The sequence below is a fragment of the Sus scrofa genome, chromosome 4 (assembly GCF_054392235.1).
Source record: "Sus scrofa isolate SSC_HxYL_T2T_F1_AM1 chromosome 4, Sscrofa_HxYL_maternal_Yorkshire_Landrace_v2.0, whole genome shotgun sequence".
Lineage (NCBI taxonomy): Eukaryota > Metazoa > Chordata > Mammalia > Artiodactyla > Suidae > Sus > Sus scrofa.
This window is the reverse complement of record NC_139386.1, coordinates 126,043,285-126,061,901: the sequence shown is the minus strand read 5'-3', so window position 1 is coordinate 126,061,901 and position 18,617 is coordinate 126,043,285. Positions and strand designations below refer to the sequence as shown.

The 18,617-nt window shown below is 41.8% G+C and overlaps 1 long non-coding RNA gene across 3 annotated transcripts in view; it reads left to right on the top strand.

Annotated features, from left to right (window-relative positions):
- Positions 1-1,206: 1,206 nt before the first annotated feature.
- Positions 1,207-18,617, top strand: part of LOC110260375 (uncharacterized) — a 56,625-nt gene continuing 39,214 nt past the window's right edge. For 2 of the 3 annotated variants that reach the window (XR_014844670.1, XR_014844671.1), the window contains exons 1-3: positions 1,207-1,456; positions 5,743-5,924; positions 6,268-6,368. This is a non-coding gene — a long non-coding RNA (uncharacterized LOC110260375). Of the gene's footprint in view, positions 1,457-5,742; positions 5,925-6,267; positions 6,369-12,408; positions 12,593-18,617 lie in introns of those variants that run through there. The other variant, XR_002343578.2, reaches the window with a different exon arrangement.

Below are 18,617 nucleotides of genomic sequence, written 5' to 3'. Positions count from 1 at the left end.
CCTCTTAATTCCTTGATATTCAGCCTTAATTCCCTCAGTATTTTCACTACATCCCTTTTGAACTCAGTGTCTGTCAGACTGCACAGGTCTGTTTCATTGTTTGGTGCTTCATGTGAATTCTGTTAACTGAGAATGGTTCCTGAGCTTCTTCATCTTGCTTATGTTTTCCTTTTTGTGTGAGTTTAGGGAAGTCAAACTGTAGTCTTGGGGGGCTACTTCTATGCACGAGCGCCCCTTTGTATTTTTGGCAAGGGAGTTTGAATATTTCCTATCTCTTTCTTCGTTGTGAGCATGCTGTTATCCCCAGGGTGCTGACTGTGTTTCCAGGGAGAAGGAGGCAATGGGTAGGGCTAGTAGTCAGTGCCTGGTTGCTGGGCTCTCAACAGCAGCAAGGACCTGCAGGAACGTGGCGATGGATACGCCTAGTTGCAGAGCCCTGGGAAGTGGTAATGAGCCTAGGCAGATTTACAAGGTGCCCAGAGTATTTGGCAGTGGCAGCAGCAGGGTGTATGAGTTCCCAAGGCAGTGAGAGCAACAAAAGGTAATGTTCCATTGTGATGCCCTCCTCTGAGGTGACTAGAGCCTCACGTGGTGCCTGTTCAGGGACCCCTAGTGGTAGCAGGCCATGCCCACCTCTAGAGTCAGAGATAACCGCAGTGGTTTTCCCCTGCCACTTGCAGACCATGCAAGAAGCACCCAGTCTCACTTAGCCTACACAGGAGGTGCTGCACAGGCTGCTTCTAGTTGTAGGGTCTTGGGAAAGGACAGTGATCAAATGTCTGGGCTCTGCCTGGAGCATTTGGCAGTGTCAGCTGCAGGGCGGGTGTGTTGCCAGGGGGGTGAGAGCAACAATGTGTGGTGCTTGGTTGCGGTGCCCTCTTTTTTTTTTCCGACCCCTGAGGTGACTGGGGCCGCAGGTGGAGCCCACTCACAGGCCCCCAGTGGTGGCAGGCCACACCTCCCTACGGCCTCCAAGAGGACCGCCAAGGTCTGCCCCTGCTGCCGCCCATAGATCATGCCAGAGGCACCACCTGCCACTTAGCCCTATGCGGGCGGTTCGCCCACACGAGAGGTTCCCAGCCACCCACTACCTGCACTAGAAGCACCTGGGTCTCCCATAGCCGGAGCAAGAGGCCTCTTGCCATCCACAGCGGGCGCCAGAGCCGCCCCGCCCTCAGCGAGCCGAGCGCGCGCATGCGCAGGGAGGTTCCTATGGCGTTTCTCCCCCCTCCCCCCAGCCATGGCGCCTTGCTTCGCCTGGGGGCCCGGACCTTCTGGGCTCCCTCCGCCGTGGCGGCCCACTCCCCCGCCCGGGGCGCACTGCTCCTTACCCCTCAGCCCCTCAGGCTGTGCCCGCACAGCCAAGCCCAGTGCTCCCCCAGGGACTGACCTCCGGAGCCTGAGTCTCGGCGCCCAGCCCCGCCCGAGCATCTCAGGCTGTGGCCTCCTGGCGAAGGTGAGCACGGTCTGGGCGGCTCTCACTCCGCTTTGTCCTCAGCCCAGCTGCTGCGCTTTTCTCCGACTTGGAGGTCCCTCCGTCTCTGCCCATCTCCTGGTCGGTGAGGTGGCTTCCCTGGGCGCGGGTTCCTTGTCTCCTTCACAGCTCCCTCTCGGGCAGGCTAGTCCCATCCGGATGCCTTTTCTCTTTTTCTTTTGTTCTACCCACTTATGTCAAGGGTTTTTTTGCCCTTTTGGGGGGTGTAAGGTCTTCTGCCAGCATTCGGTAGATGTTCTGTGCGAGTCATTTTACACGTAGATGCGTTTTTTCCATGTGTTTGTGGGAGCGGGTGAGCGCGTGACGTCTCCCTCCTCGGCCAATCTTGCTCCACCTGTTTCAGAAATGCTTCCGTCTTCCTGTGTCTTAATCCTAAATTGAATGAAAGTGGCCAGAGTGGTCATCCTGCTTTGTTCCTTATCTTAGAGAAAATAATTTTAGCTTTTCTTTATGGAGCACGATGTTGGCTGTAGGCACGTAATATATGGCTTTTATTAGGTTGAGATATGTTCGCTCTATACCAACTTTGTTGAGCATTTTTATCGTAAGTGAACTAATTCTGGGCCTTCATTAAAGTCTTAAAACACGCACATACCTTCTCCAGATAATCTTATCATCATACATAAAAGCCTTAGTTTTGAGCAATTTCCTATATTATTTAAACACATAACACATGTTATGATTCAGGTAACTTTGATTAAATTAACTTTATTAAAACAATGGCATTGGAGCCTAACTTATTAAGGGCACATTCCACATTTCAGAAATGAGACAACTGTTCACATAGTGCCTAGGAAATTGTTAAACGAATTAAATGTAATTAAATATGAGCTTTAACACACATTATCTCATTTAATACAAAAATCCTGTGAGGTAGGTATCATTATCCTATTTTACTAAAGTTATCTTGGACAGAGAGGAAGTGATCTTGAAGGTGTTTCAAATATTTTATTGCTATTTTCCCCTGCATTACATTTGTTTCATTTGTGCTTTGAGTTGGAAGTATAAGGTGAGTTTACACGATAAAACTTCACTGTTACTAAAATTATAATTTTTAATGTAATAACTTCTAAAAGTTGTTAACAGTCTTATACTGTGGTTTACACCTCAGCAGAAAAAGCTCTCAGCGTTTTGAGACCATTTTATATAGCCTAAAAATGCTCTCAAATAAGGCTGTTTAGTCGTAACTGCAGACAATGCCCTGAATATCAGGTGTGAACAAGTCTAAGTGGGAAGACATGTTTTTGTGGGGGAAGGATGCTGTAAGTAGTATCTTTAGAGTCATCATACCCTTAGCGTGATACCAGAAGGAAGTCAGTGATGTGGATTTATGGATTCTCGTCTCTACTACCCTCTTGTAGGTTATTGATAATCAATTACTTAACAGTCCTTAATATCTTTTCCGTTTCTACCATAACAACCACAATAAGGGCACAAGTGGATTAATGGAGTCATTTGTTCCTTCCACAAACTCTTTTTAAAGTAATTCTTTGGTGCCAGGTGCTGGGATTAGCATTTTGGATACAAATATGAACCAAGTTCCTGATCTGTGCCCTTGAGGCTCTTGTTCTCTGTTGTGTGTAGTTTAGGTCCTGATATGTATGTACACATGTATGTAGTATTGCACATAGGAACTTTAAAATGTGTTGTAAAAGAAATCATATTAGTGATAATCTGGCACGATGTGTTAAACTAGCGCTTGTCCCAGATGTCTCAAATTCTAGACTCTTCTGCGAGAGGAGCTGCCTTATCCAGCACTTCCCTTCCTCTCCTCACATCTCCCTTCCCCACTGGCTAGGGCGATGGCTTGGACCTGGTGAGCCCAGCCACCAAAAATACCACTTCAATGATTTCCTGGCTCCTGTCTTCCTTTCTTTTTAGGGCTGGCCCCATGGCATATGGACGTTCCCAGGCTATGGGTCGAAGGGGAGCTACAGCTGCAGCCTACGCCACAGCAATGCCAGATCCAAGCCACATCTGTGACCTACACTACTTGTGGCAATGCCCAATCCTTAACGTACTGAGGGAGGCCAGGGATGGAACCCACATCCTCGTGGATACTAGTAGGGTTCTTAATGCGCTGAGCCACAACAAGAACTCCTTCAGTGGTTTCTTGATTGGCGTTTGATGATGTTTATTCTCTAATGTATATACTTAGCATTTTCTCCATGGCAATAATAATTGTTAATGATCTGTTGGATTTATTCTTTCATCAAACACTGATCAATACTAATGAGGTCCTAGGTACCTTCTGGATAATTGTCACTGAGTTCAATTTACATCTAAACAAAGTCTTGATGCTCTCGGATTACTGGATGATTTGGCACGTGTCACAATTATTTCGTAGGGTCAGTAAGTCAGGCAGTGTCTGCATGATGCCACCGCCATTATGTGATCCAACTTCTAAATTCACATGGCGGTTTTCCATTTGCCCATCCAGCAGAGGAGAAGTGAGGAAGCTGAAATTTGCTTGGTCGTAGAAGGCAAATCACTCGGTCAGTTGTCTTGCCTCTCTAGGAAACTATGGCTCAAAAACTCAGCACATTTAAAGCTGATAAAGTGACAGAAGCTTCCAAAGCAAAACAAACCCTGGGCCTGATAAACCCCTTTGCTTAAAAGCAAAGTCAGGGAAAGTTAAGTGACTAAGAGAGAAGCTTTGGTGTAGCAGCTAGGGATACGCCACACAGTCTTGCGGGAGTCTGGGGATGAGGATGGAGCTCATGTAAATGATCCCGCCGTCTTAATGGATGATTAGGAAATGACCAGCAAAAGCAAATTGCTGTCTCATTTTGATCAGGGTTTAAGGTAATACAGTGGAACAAGTTCGATAATTAAACAGCTCCAGGATAGCGGATGTTTCCTCTAAAAAAATTTAAACCCACGCTCTTCTCAGCATGTAATTTAGGTGACAGTATTTGGGGCCTGTTTATTTTCAGGAAAACTACTTCATTCTTTTATCAGCTAGGCTGGTTCATTTCTGAGAAGTCAGGATTGTGTGCCCCAAGGTCAATGATGTACATTGCAGAGCAGTCAGATTGGCTTGACGCATTGAAGTTCATTTCATGATTAATTAGATTTGAACTAGTTCTTCTTTTGGAGGCTGCTTTGTGGTAAATCCCACAATAGTGTGTGTGTGTGTGTGTGTGTGTGTGTGTCCTTTGAGCAACATTTAGCTCCCTTGACCCCTCCTTACTTGTCAAAAAACTCTACATTTGAACTGCATGATAACTAACCCTCTTAATTGTTTTTCCCATCCTCTTACTTCTTGGTTTCCTTTCTTGGGGTTTTCTTATTTGCCCCTTCTCTTTAACACAACCTCTTTGTTTGGGCCCCAGGTTGTAGTATCTGGTAAAGAGCATAAGCTTTGAGTCAGAATGATCGTGGCTCCTCAATAACTACAGGCTTTTGAGAAAATATTGTAGTTTCGATGCCTCCTTTTCCCTCTGTAATATGCCGAGACAGTGGTACCTGACTCTGTTTCTTACGGCTGCCACAACAATGTTAGCACAACCCAGGTAGCTGGCTCATGGGTTTAGAAGCTAGAAGTAAGAAGCTTAGTTGTTGGCAGGACCATGCTCCTTCTGAGACCTGCAGCCTTGCCTTTCCCAGGTCCTGGTGGGTCGCGGACAGTCTTTGGCACTCATTGGCTTGCTGCTGGGTAACTCTGATCCCTGCCTTTATAATCACATGTGGTCCTTGTGTCTGTGGCTTTACACGCCATCTTCTTATAAGGATCACTTGTATTAGAGGCCCACTCTACTCCAGTATGACCTCATTTTAACTTAACTAATCACATACGCAATGACTTTATTTCCAAATAAATTTCCATATGGAGATACTGGAGGTTAAGTTTTAACATATCTTTCTTGGGGGGACCATTTCAACCCATAACCCTGACCTGTGGGATCTTTGTTTGAACTAGAATGATGGATCAATTGCTCGGCATCTATAGTTGCCACAAAGTTATATTCCTTTCTTTTCTCCTTCATTCCGGGTTATAATTGCAGTGATCGTCCTTCACTGATTTCAGTCTGTCCCAGTGTTCTTAAGCTTGGCCCACAGTTTGTGCACTAAATGTGGTGGACGTTGGGGCATCACGCTGATCCCCGTTGATTCTCATCCTCATGCTGGTTTCTGAGGACATAAGCTGAATCATGTTATTTGGCGGTTTTGTTTAGAGAAGCATTTACTTGCACCTCCTGCAGTATTTATCTATTGTTGGCTTTTTTCTTTGTCCTTTTGTTCAGTCTTACCGCAGCCCCTTCCATACCATACCACAGTGTGCTTTCGTGCAAGGAACCAGATCTCGCCAGGGAGGAGGTTGACGTCCATTGACTGGGGACCCCATCGGGACCAGCTCTGACACAGGAGACACGATGGCCCTGGGAGGCACAAGCTGTCCTAGGTTGTGGATGCTCAAAGAAGGATGGTGAGTTTTAATTGTTATACTTTACTTTTGGCTACGCTTACCTCCTGCCAGATTTCTAATTCCCTTAACATTTAAGATTGCCAAATCAGGCCATCTGTAAACATGAAGAGTTGTAAAACTGGGGTCTCTCACCAAAGTGATAGTTTTAATATTCTGAACAGAAGAAAGACTGAGCTTTTTGTCCAGTCCTGAAGGTCCCCAACAATTTAGTTTGGAGTGGGTTCATCTCCCGTCTTCTCCACCCTCTGCGCTTCCTCAGGCTTTCTGAATGTGGGTGGATTTTGGTTCAATGATCATCTTTTTTTTTTTTTTTTTTTTCCTCTTTTCCTTTCTTTTTGTCCAGAATGTGCCTTGGCAAGCATTGTGGAGAAGCCCAGCACAGCCTTTCGTGAGCCAGAAAGGTTAAAACTGTGCTGACAGGACAGCCCCAGCTCTCTGCTGTTGGTGAGTTATTCTGTTTATTCTACATATGTTTCCTTTTAATTAAAATGTCATTTTTAATTAAAAATGAAATGTCAAGAAGGAAAAAAAATTGGCAGAGTCTGGACTATTGCAATGAATGTGAGCAGAAAAAGTCAGTAGAGAGAAAAACTTTGAAAGGATGAGAACTGTATCTTGTTCACTGTTTTGGTAGAAAGAAAAAAAAATCAAGAGGAGGCTTGGAGAGGTTTTGGTGCCCTTCGTTGTTCATGGCGCACATGCACATCTGCTTTATACCATGCTCCCATAATTAAAAAATATATATTTGATATCTGGGCACATGCTTTAAGTTAATGAGTGATGCTGATGTGTGTCACATTTTTCATGAGTGACAGAGCCACTAATGAGATGTAGCAGGGACTGCGGAGGGCGCCAATAAATTGTGTAAAACACCCCTGCTGGCCATTTATTTAATTTATTTTACAGAAGTGTAATGCCTTACAGTTTAATATGGAGCTTTTATTTTGTTATAAAGACCCAAGCCTACAATGGGCTTTTCAAGAATTACGCATCATTTATGCCTCCCATTTCAGCATTGCTCTGATAGGGAATGTTTCCCGTTGTGATTAAATCCGCAAAGGGAGGGTTCCATAGACAAGCCAGTTCCATAAAAACGACGACACTAGAGCACCCGTCACTTTCCTGGAGGGTAGGAGCTGACACGCGGTTGGACAGATGGGGTGAGTAGAAATCGGGGGAGGAAGGACCGAAAGTAGTTTCGATGCTGAATGAGGGCGGGACCAATGGGGAGCGAATCTCTCCCCAGCAGGTAGTACCTTGATTTGACCGTTCCTCTCTTGCATTTTTGCCTGTGGGCTTCTTTGATGAAGCTGAAAAACTTCCCCTCCCTTTCCATGTCTGTCCTCGTTGGTCTTATTCTTTTCCCTCTTGGGTGCGACGCTTGTCCTTGACGGGGCGTTCCCAAATCCTCTGCCTTCCCCGTGGACTATAATCTTTCCCCCTACCGTCCCCTAACTCCCTGCCTAGCTACTCCTTCTCGTCCTTTGGATCTCAGTTTATCAGTTCTCAATAGCGACCAAATCTACTGCCTTTTCGCGACATCATAATGTTCCGTGGTTCCCCGCCCCACCGTGATATGCCTTCCTAACCCCTCTGTAGCACTGTGGCTACTGCAATGAAATAATTCGATGCTGAACTGCCAAGGTAACCTGCCTACCTCTTCTCGAGTGTGAACAGCAGGAGGGAAGCTGTGCCTGCCCTGTGCACGGCCATGTCTCCAGCACCTGGGTCATGTCTTGCATGTAGTAAATATTAGGGCCATATCTGTGGTCGAATGACGTTTACTCTCAGTGAAGCAACACTCTACAGGTGTGTGGTTTGGCTCAAACGCAAGTTAAAAGGAGGATAGTGTCATGCAGATCCCAAAAGGGCTTTACAAGCAGTCAAGCAAACATACCTCTGGGGTAGCTTTAGCTCTGTATGACGTGATCTATAAAAATGATAGTAGCGCTTAGAGTTTGATGCTATAATGATCAGAAAAAAAATGCAATTTATGGAGATATAATTCAGTAAACCTGTATTGAGACTCTACTCTGACAGGCAGTGTGCTTGGTACCTGCTGTACAACTTAGGAGCTTTCAATTTAGTAAAATCCGTGGAACAAGCGAGAATGAAAGAAATTCGTGGAGTTCCTATTGTTGCTCAGCAGTAAGGAATCCAGCTAGTATCCACGAGGACTCAGATTCGATCCCTGGCCTCACTCAGTGGGTTCAGGATCCAGTGTTGCCGTGAGCTGTGGTGTAGGTCTCAGACACGGTTCGAATCCTGCTGTTGCTGTGGTTGTGGTTTTAGATGGCAGCTGTAGCTCTGATTCTACCCTTAGCCTGGGAACTTCTATATGCCATGGGTGTGGCTCTAAAAAGACCAAAAAAAAAAAAAAAAAAGAAAGAACACTTTTATGTTGGCTGTATCTTTTGTTCTCCACCAGTAAATATTATCTAGAGGAAGATGAAAGTTAGGTCTCTGCCCGGTTCTTCACTGGGTCCACAAGGTGAAATATGCTTGTTATCTGTTTACAGAGCTGAACCTGAAGGAGATTGAAATGTTCAGCAACCTTGTTGACCTTTTTAGCTGATGAACTAAAATGAAATGACTACTTCTGCTGAAAAATAAAGCCAATTATGGGATAAAATGGTGAAAATTTTATTAGCTATATATTAATTTCCCTGTCTAGTCTCAGTTTTATAAATATAAGTAATTAAAGTAAAGACATCGCCTCTCCATTTCACTGGATATTTATGGACAGTTATCTTTGAAAAATTATTGAAAAGGTTCCCCTGTTTTTCTTTATCACCACGACAGTCCAAAAGTCCTGCCTTGTGTCCAATTGAAATCCTTCTTGTTTTATTAAACCAATTTCTGCTTGTTTGCTTCTCTGTATCCACGGAGAACACTGATTGGCATCCTTCATATAAAACCCTTTATATTCTTGGAGGCAGTAATTTCCTGTGAAATATTTAGTTGAAAGTTTCATAAACTTTAAGAGAAAAAAATGGATTGTGGTTAGTTTATACTTCACGAAAATATTATCCGAAGTTTTGGACATAAAAATAGTTACACCTACCTTCCTGTGTGACGAATTATCTTCATCCCCCTTTTAAATAACATTTTGAGTCCCATCATAGTACATTTAAATCATGTATTTCCTGTCAAGCGTGGTTAATTATTTTGAAAGTGTGGGCCTTATAGCTGCTCTTTTTGGTTTCTCTTAATTTCCTGGTAAATCCCTTTGACTGTATTCTATCATTTAAATTTATAATTGTTCCAAATATGAATTATTACTCATTTCAAATTGATTTTGGAAATTTGATTTTAAAACTTTGAAATTAATTATGGATAACTAATAAAAAATTCATGGGAGATACAGAAAAAAATACGTTTTAGAGGCTGAGTGACTTCAGAAGCAGTTTTAAGAAATACCTTATCTATAGCATTAATTTCACATTAGCTGTGAAATTTGCTGTCCACAGCAGTTTAAGAAATCCAAACCTTTATGTAACAATAAAGGCAAAATGTCACTGAAACTGCAAACATTTGTATGGTGATCAAGATGTGAAGATATTTTATGGGATTGAGAGCACAAGTGTTAACTATCTCATCATTTCTCCATTCTTTACATCAAGGGGGCTCTTCTCTATGGAGGTTCTATGATTGGAGGGGTATCTGTACAAATTAGTAAGAAGTTCTGCCCAACTGTTTCTTGGTTTTGGTGAAAGGCTGCCCTCTTGTGCAGAGATGAGAAGCAACTGTTAAAAAAAAAAAAAAAACAAAAACCAAAAAAAAACCCACCCACACACACACAGAAAAACACCCCTCATTTACATTGTTAGTGATGTAATTTCTGTTCTGAAGTCCTATGCTTGGCACCTAGGTGGTTAGAAATACCATAAAGCCACTCTTAACCTTTCTGTACTTTAGAAATGGATTATGATTTTCATAACTCTTTTCTACAACCCAGACCGAAGGAACTTTCACTTCAATGCAAGAAAATAGCCCACCAATAGGAAGAAGCTACAGAATTTCCTTTTTGAAAAATAAATGAGGTGCTTAGTTATTACAAAATCTGATCTGTTAACAAACAGAGTCATATAACTAAAAAAAAGGAAATCAGAACTACTTCCTTTGATCTGTTGAAGGCTGGGTCTTTGTCACCAGAGGGAGAGAAGAAACTTGGAAAATCCTTCCCTAGATTAGAACCTAAGAGTGAAAAACGGGAGCACATGCACTCTTACCTTCTTATTCTTTTTTATTTGTGTCCACGTATTTAGTTTTGTTGAAGAAGTAGTGATTCTAAAATGCATATTGGATAAGCAGGTAAAAGAGATGGATTATTTGTATCTGATACTTTAATAATGTTTTATTTTGTACAAGTGTTTTCTTATACTTGTTAAATATAGAGTTTTAAAGGACTTAATTATTGTCTCTTGGAAAAGAATTAGTTGACTCTTTGTAAATCATGAGCAATGAAGAATCCTGGGCAATGTTATCTGAATTGATTACTTTGTCTCTAATCCATAACTCACAGAACGGAGAAGTAGAGCTTTGATGTGGCTTACAGGTTAGAATCCATCAGGTCTTTAGTCATCGCTTAACCTTTGAATGCCATGGTTTTAGAAGAATGAATTAAAAGCAAACAGAGCCCCAGGAAAAATAAAAACAAACATCCACACAAAAAGTTGCACACAAATGTTCATAGCAGTAATATTCATAATAGCTAAAAAATGGATACAATACAAATGTAGTATTCCATACAATGGAATATTATTTATCCATAAAAATAAATGAAGTACTTATACTTTCTGTAACATGGATGGACCTTGAAAACATTATGCTAAGTGGAAGAAGCTAGACACAAAAGGCTACAGCATGTATGATTCCATTTTTATGAAATATTCAGAACAGGCAAATCTAGAAAGATAGAAAGTGTGTTAGTGGTTTCCTAGGACTAGAGATAAGAGGGAGGGGTGGAGAGGGAGAGAGGAAAAAGGAGAGGTGCTCTTCAAGAGGACAGCACTTCCTGGGGGAGGGTGTGATAAAACTGTTCTGAGATTGATTATGATGATGGTTAAGCAACTTTGTGAATATATGAAAAATCATCGAATGGTACACTTTATTTTTTATTTTTTGCCTTTTAGGGCCACACCAGCAGCACATGGAAGCTCCCAGGCTAGGGGTAGAATTGGAGTTGCAGCTGTTGGCCTACACCACAGCCACAGCAACACGGGATCTGAGCCGCCTCTGTGACCTACACCACAGCTCACGGCAACGCTGGATCCTTAACCCACTGAGCAAGGCCAGGGACCGAACCTGCATCCTCATGGATACTAGTCGGGGTCGTTGCCACTGAGCCACAACGGAAACTCCCAAATTGTACATTTTAGATTAATTTTATAGTATTGGAATATCTCAATAATGCTATTACTAAAAAAAAAAAGAAAGAAAAAACAAACAAACCAGAAAGAAACCACCTCACCCACTGTGTTCTGTAAAACGTCTTTTTCTTTATTTTCAATGTCTGATATTTGGCATTCAAAACTTCTGGTGTGTGCAGTTAGCCTCACAGAACCTTCCTTGGTTTTTAAAGATTTTATGTCACTGGTTCAAATCTGCCTTCTTGTTTTATGAGTTTAATTATTATGAATAATATTCCTTCAGACTTTTTCCCCCCTTCCAGGCCAAAGTGCCTTGGAGGGAATGTAAATATTTTAAGTGTTGTTACAATATTTATATGGGCAGAAACAAGGAGCCAAGGACAGCCCTTCGCAGATATGAGCACAGGCTTTGAAGTCTGATGAGAGTCTAATCTGACTTATTAGTTGTGAACGCTTGCACATGTTCTCTTTTTGAGTCTCAATGTCCTTAGCTGTAAAATGGGGACAGCGTCGCACAGCTGTTTTCTCTTGCGTCGGCGGAGACAGTGCACTTTACCCACTTTTTTTTTTTTTTTTTTGTCTTCTCAGGGCCGCACCTGCGGCATATGGAGATTCACAGGTTAGGAGTGGAATTGAAGCTGTAGCTGCCGGCCTACGCCACAGCCACAGCAATGCCAGATCCTTAACCCACTGAACGAGGCCAGGGATCGAACCTGCGTCCTCATGGGTACTAGTCAGCTTCATTTCCACTGAGCCACAAGGGGAACTCCTCACTTTAACTACTTTGCAAAGTTGCTGAGCCCATGGTAGATGGTCAGATAAGCTAGAAATTAATAATAATAATTCTGAAGCAAAAAATGTTGCTTCTTTAACTAAAGTACATTGAAGAGAAAAGAGAGTTAGCTTCCTCAAGCCACTTTAATGTTAACTAGGGAATTTTTGCCTTGGTCTTTAAAAATGTGAATATAGAGGGTTCAGTTTGAAGATGCATTCTTTTTTCTTTTAAAAGAAAAGCTAGGTAGAAACGTGTAAGGAATCATCATAGCTTTGGGAGAATGGACATTATTCTCTTCAGGTATTATTTTCAAAATAATGGATTTTACTTGTCTTAGGAATTTTTTTCCTGCCTTTTCATCACAATTGCAATCAGCACACTACCTGCTTTCAGCAACAACAGAAACAGCTGGATCACCCATTTTGATGAGGGATTACTCTTCAGTATTTATAGTAACACCCATTTCACCAAGTGGAACCCAAAAGAAGGAAAAAACAAACAAGTGACTTTTCTTGTAACAGGTAACTGTTTTCTTTTGTATTAAATTTCCTTCCCTATTGCTTTCACCAGCTTCAGATTCTGAAGCCCGTTTTGCCACTCAGGGGACACTTTGAAAGCAGCCAAACCAATGTAGCCAATAGAAATTTAATTTTAAAAATACAGAGCTTTTCTTTAAATATCCTGTAGAAGCATTAAGCAGAATATTAGGGGATAAAAACAAGTACACAACCATGCCAGAGACCTTGAAATCTGAACAGGGACTGTGTTTGAAGTCAGACATGCATAAATAAGTGTCTTTTCTCAGTGATACTAATGAAATGGTTAATTCTGTTGTCATGGCAACAAAGAACAGCTGTGATAAAAAAGCTAAAGGTCTATACATAATGCCCAATACAAGGTCTCTCTAGTTCTAAAGCTGTTTTTCTTAGCCACAATAGAAGTGATGTGTTTTCAATATCATCCTAGGCTTTCACGTCAAATCCTTCCAGTTAATCCAATAAATAGACCAGTAGCATAAAAAGGAATATATGTTTGCACATTATAAACCTTATAAAAGAAGTTTACCTATGCGCAATCTTAAGAGGGGATCTGGAAAGTAAACATACGTTTCTGCAAAAAATACAAACCTTTACTAAGTGGAAATTGTAAAGAATAAAATATGTTCAAATGGACTATCAGTAATTATCAAGCATATTATTATCTAGCCAGCCAGCAGGAATGTATTATATTTGAGATGACAACATCATTGTCCACAACAACAGCGATGCAACAGCAAAAATAATTCAATTTTTTTAAACTCACCAAAATAATAAGTGAGTGTGTTTCCCAGGCCCCTCCCTGTTGTCTGTGTGACAGTGAATTCACTGCAGTTTGCTGAGTCATCATGGCAGTGACTCCACGGCCAGGTTGCAGGTCTATTTTGGACTCTGAAAGAGACCCATGTAATATTTCATCTTCTTAAACCGCTTCGTCCCACCTTCTGGCGCTGAGGTTGTGCTGGCTTTCCTGGTCTTCCTCTCTCCTCTCCTCATGGGTCTCGACCGGAAGTCCCCTCTCCATGCTCCTCCGTGTTTGTAGCCTGGTCACTCAGGGAAGAAATGACCTTCCTTTCCTTGCTGAATCTAGTGGTTGCAGGGGACCTAGTGGTCCCCGATTTGATGTCTTCCCAGTTGTCAGCGTGATCTTTTAAGAACACAAATCAAATTGTGTCACTGTCTTAAAATCTTTCAGCTAGTCCCCCTTTACCTTCAGAAAAAACATCCAGACTCCAGACGTCTTCCTCTTTTTATTCATCTGCCTTTATTTTTCTTTCTTTCTTTCTTTTTTTTTCTTTTGGATTTTTAGGGCCTCACCTGAAGCTTAGGGAAGTTCCCAGCCTAGAGGTCACATCAGAGTGTAGCTGCCTGCCTACGCCTGTGCCACAGCAGCCTGGGATCCTTAACCCACGAACAAGGCCAGGGATTGAACCTGTGTCCTCCTGGATACTAGTCGGGTTCATTACTGCTGAGCCATGGAGGGAACTCCAAAATGTGCACATTTTAAATGTACAGTTTGATGCGTATGTATTTTAGTGTATACTCACATGTAAACATCATCACAGTCAAGATATAGAACATTCCATCACCCAAAAGTTTCCCTTACTCCCTCTACTAGCTAATCCCACAGCCACGCCTGGCCCCAAGCCACCACTGATCTGCCTTCTGTTTCTATAGATGAGATTTTCTATCCTAGAGTTTTCAGTGAAACCATAGAGCATACCCTTTTTTTGTATCTGGCTTTTTTCTTCTAGCACAGAGATTATGAGATTCCCCCCTGTTGTTTTATCTGTAATCTCTTTATCTTATTGCTGAGAGATACTCTGCTCCATTATCTAAGAATTTACCTATTCACATGTTGATGGACATTTGGGTTATTTCCAGTTTTTTTCTACTGTGAATAAAGCTGCTGTGGACATTCAAATACAGGTCTGTGCATGGACATGCAATTTCTTTTCTCTTGGGTAAATTTTTAGGAGTAGAATTGCTCAGTTGATTGGTAAGTGTACGTCTGACTTTGTAGAAAGCTGCCGAATTGTTTTCCAAAGTGGTTGAACAAGTTTACATTTCTGCCAGCAATGCGGGAGAGTTCTAGTTGCTTCGTAGGCTTACCAAATTTAATAGAGCCATTCTTTTTAATATTGGCTGTTCTAGTGGATGTATAAAAATGTATCTCACTGTGGCTTTAATTTGTACTTACCTGTTGATTAATGACATTGCACAGCTTTTCACGGGCTCATTGGCCAGCTTTTTATCTTCTTGGTGAGTGTCTGTTCAAATCTTTTGCTCACCTAAATTTGTCTCTTTTCTTGAGTAGTAAGAATTTGAAATTTTTTTTCTAGAAAAAAGTTCTCTTTTATATGTTGCCTAATCTTACATAATAGTTTATGTAATATTTACATAATATTACATCATGTTTTCTCCCTGTATATGTTTTATCTTTTGATTTTCTTAATGGTTCGTTTTAATGAGGAGACGTTTTTATGTGATTACATTTTGGTAAAAATGAAACATATGCACATCTATCAAATACACAAGAGAACCTGGTTGTGTTTTTCATCTTTGCATCCTGGACGCTGGCTTAGTATCTCACATAGTCAGTGCACAGTACCACTGGATCGAATTCATTCTGCAGATATTATTGAGCATCTCCAGTGTGCCAGGAACTGTGCAGGGAACTGGGAACACAGTTGTGCATGTGATACAGATCTTGCAAACAAGTAGCTTATCGCTGCATAAATGGAAGAAGGGATACTGTATGTGAACACATCTCGGTATTGTCTGTGTCTAGCACGATTCCAAGCACTGATGAGGTCCTTGAAAAAAGTGTGTCCATGAATGAAATGGAGTGGTAATCATTGAGCCTTGTATTTTTTTGGTGCCATTATTTCAGATCTGCTATCCATTTATTTGAGAGGGGTTTTTGCTTGTGTGCTTTATTGTTTTTAACTTATTTAATAGATACCAAGGCCAACAACCCAAATAAATGAGAATTTGATAGAAGATAGACGTTTATAGCACCGATATTTTTTTGGCGTGACAAAACCAAGAGAAAGCTGTTATACTGGGGCCTCTGCAGAGCTGGTGACTCCTAAAAGGAAAGGGATCAGGCAAATAAAATTTGGTCATTATTTTTTTCTCTGGTGGGGGGGTTCATCTTTAAATAAAAGCAGAGCTCCAAATGTTTGCATGGAAATGTCTCCTTTTCCTCTTCATTAGAAGTGGTCAGATTGAATCCCAAGTCAGTTTAAATTTCTTAATTATTCACAAGACCAGATTTTTTTTTACACAGATGTTGTCTGTGTATTCCTCAGTCATCAGAATCAGGATACCAATGTCATTATCTGTGTGATCAAATTGGAAGATTTCATCCTCAAGCTCTCTGATCCGCAGGATCCTTGTACCTCATTTCCTGTGAAACATGAACTCCCAGATGTTAGATATACCATCGTTGGGACTGCGTTTGAACCTTTTTCTAATAAGGGAAAATAAGAATGGTGATTGCGAGGAGTCTCGAAACATATGAGTAAAGAAAATGGTCTTTCTGCTGATGATAAATTCTAGTTGTCTAGTCATTCATGGGTAAATAGAAAAGACAATTGGGAGTGTGTGGGGATTTTTTTTTTTTTCTGGATAAATTGAACACTGACTACTTAGTTATGGAATGTCTTTTTTCTTTTTATGATAATACTTAATAGGCAGGTTTTTTGAGTGTCCAACATTTACAATGGCAGATTAAAGCATTTTTGTTTTAATTTTACAGTGAAGGGCCTTTCACAAACACACAGTTTTAATTTTACAGTGAAGGGCCTTTAGGCTCCTCTGAGTTTTTGCTGCTGTCTTGAGTTTTGAGAATAAATCACTGCCTGTGGGTAGAAATACGTACCTTGATACATTTAGTAATAGCTTTGGAGACAGAAACACACACTTTTTTGAGTGCAGATGGAAAAAAAAAATGCATGTATTCTAATTCCACTTTTCCAGACAGGAATGCCTTTTTGGGGAACACAAGGCTGTTGTCTAATTATTGGTGACTTCTGAACGGCTCATTAACCTGTGTTAAAGTGAATTGAGATCATCCTTTATTTTTTATTTTTATTTTTATTTTTTTTTTGTGGAGGGGCTGCACCCGCAGCATATGGAATTTCCCAGGCTAGGAGTCTAATCAGAGCTGTAGGCAGCTGCCTGCGCCACAGCCACAGCAATGCGGGATCTGAGCTGCGTCTGTGACCCACACCACAGCTCATGGCAACGCCGGATCCTTTAACCCACTGAGCGAGGCCAGGGATTGAACCTGCGTCCTCATGAATGCTAGTCAGGTTAGTTTCTGCTGAGCCACGATGGGAACTCCGGGATCACCTTTGAATCTGGCCAATGCATTGCCCTACTACACTTACTAAATTTTACTGGTGGGCTCAAGATCATTCTTTAATCTTTCCCCAGGACAACTGATTATAGCATTCCTTACAAAGCAACAAGACTCATTTTTCAAACCTTCTTATTTCTTCCAACAGTTGACAGTCTGTAGAAAGCCTTAGAGACAATAATGGACTTTGTCTGGTTTGGATATGTAGAAAAAACTCTGAAAGGGACAGTAATGTTTGTCACACAGTCAGAAAACTCTGGAAGAAATCAGTTACCTTCTTTCAGGGCTGCGGGGGTGGGGGGGAGGTGTCTTCTATTATTCTGCCATAATTGCCTTTAAAATCCTAATGACTGAAGAAGCGGGCTCTTGGTGGGAAAAAAGAAGGATACATAATTTTATTCTCAATGATTAAAAACCAACCCAAATAATTAAAAACCAACCTCAGTGATTTAAAAACAGAGATCCAGTGTCTAGCCCAGTTGTAAGGTTACCGTCTCATCAATGAAGACAGGAATTTTTAAAATTTGTAAGTTGATCATTTCACCTTGTCAGTGCTTCTGTCCCCTTATCTACAAAACACAGATAACCATATTATCTTTGTCATTGACTTATTTTGCAGTTAAATCAAATCATTTAAACAATCTATTGGGATAATAGACTTAGTAAGGGCTCAATAAATATTAATCGTTAGTGCTGTTGTTAATATTATTACTTTCTGCTTTTATTATTTTTGGGGATAACTCCTCTGTGGTTTCTGTCATGTTTGGGAGTAAAGTCTGTAAAGTGAGAAGAGCTGAGCTCATCTTTGGGGGTGATCAGGAACTGACATTGCCCTTCTGGAGAGAAGCATCCTCAGACATTAGAGAGCACCGTGTCCTACTTAACGGGTAGAAGAAAGCAGCACAAGCCTTTCAGGTCTGCAGCCTGGAGGACAGGATGTCTCTCGAGAGGGTGCCTGAGCCTGAGCCGAGATCCGGGGGCAGAACAGCTGAGAGCACGAACGATGACTCAAGAATTGGTGGTAACCCAGTCACAGTTTCATTTGGCCAGACAGGTCCATGATTTCTTTTCCACAATTCCAAAATGGAAAAAAACTCCACAATCCAGGAGTGCTTAATGTGGTTTTTTTTGTTTGACTGGTTTTTTTTTTTTAGTAACTTACCATTTGCCAGCAAAGTTAACCTGACCTGCCGTCCTTTGGGGTGAGATCTGAACAGACGTGCTGTGAGCCTATTGTGGCAGCACTGGCACCCTTAGAGTGAAGACGTGGATCCAGAAACATGCCTCCCTGGGCCTCCACCTCTGGGTGCCTTCTGGTTGGGAGGCAGCTGTCACCTCCCCGCAGAGCTGGTGGGCTCCTTGGGAGAAGGGGGCCATCAACACCAAGGCCGCCGCCTCAACTGTGGTGATTTTACTGCTGTAGAGGAAGCAGCATAAGCCTCTCAGGTCTGCAGCCTGGAGAGAAAGCAGGTGGCGTCCACGTGTTTGAAGCCAGGAGTCAACCTTTAAAGACTCTGGACAATCAGAACTCAATCTGAAGGGCGATCTCCCCACTGAGATTAGAATATGGCCTTGTGGGCCTAACATTTCTGGATCCAGGAAGGCCTTTGTATCACTGGACACTCGGTTCCTGTTAGTGCAAGT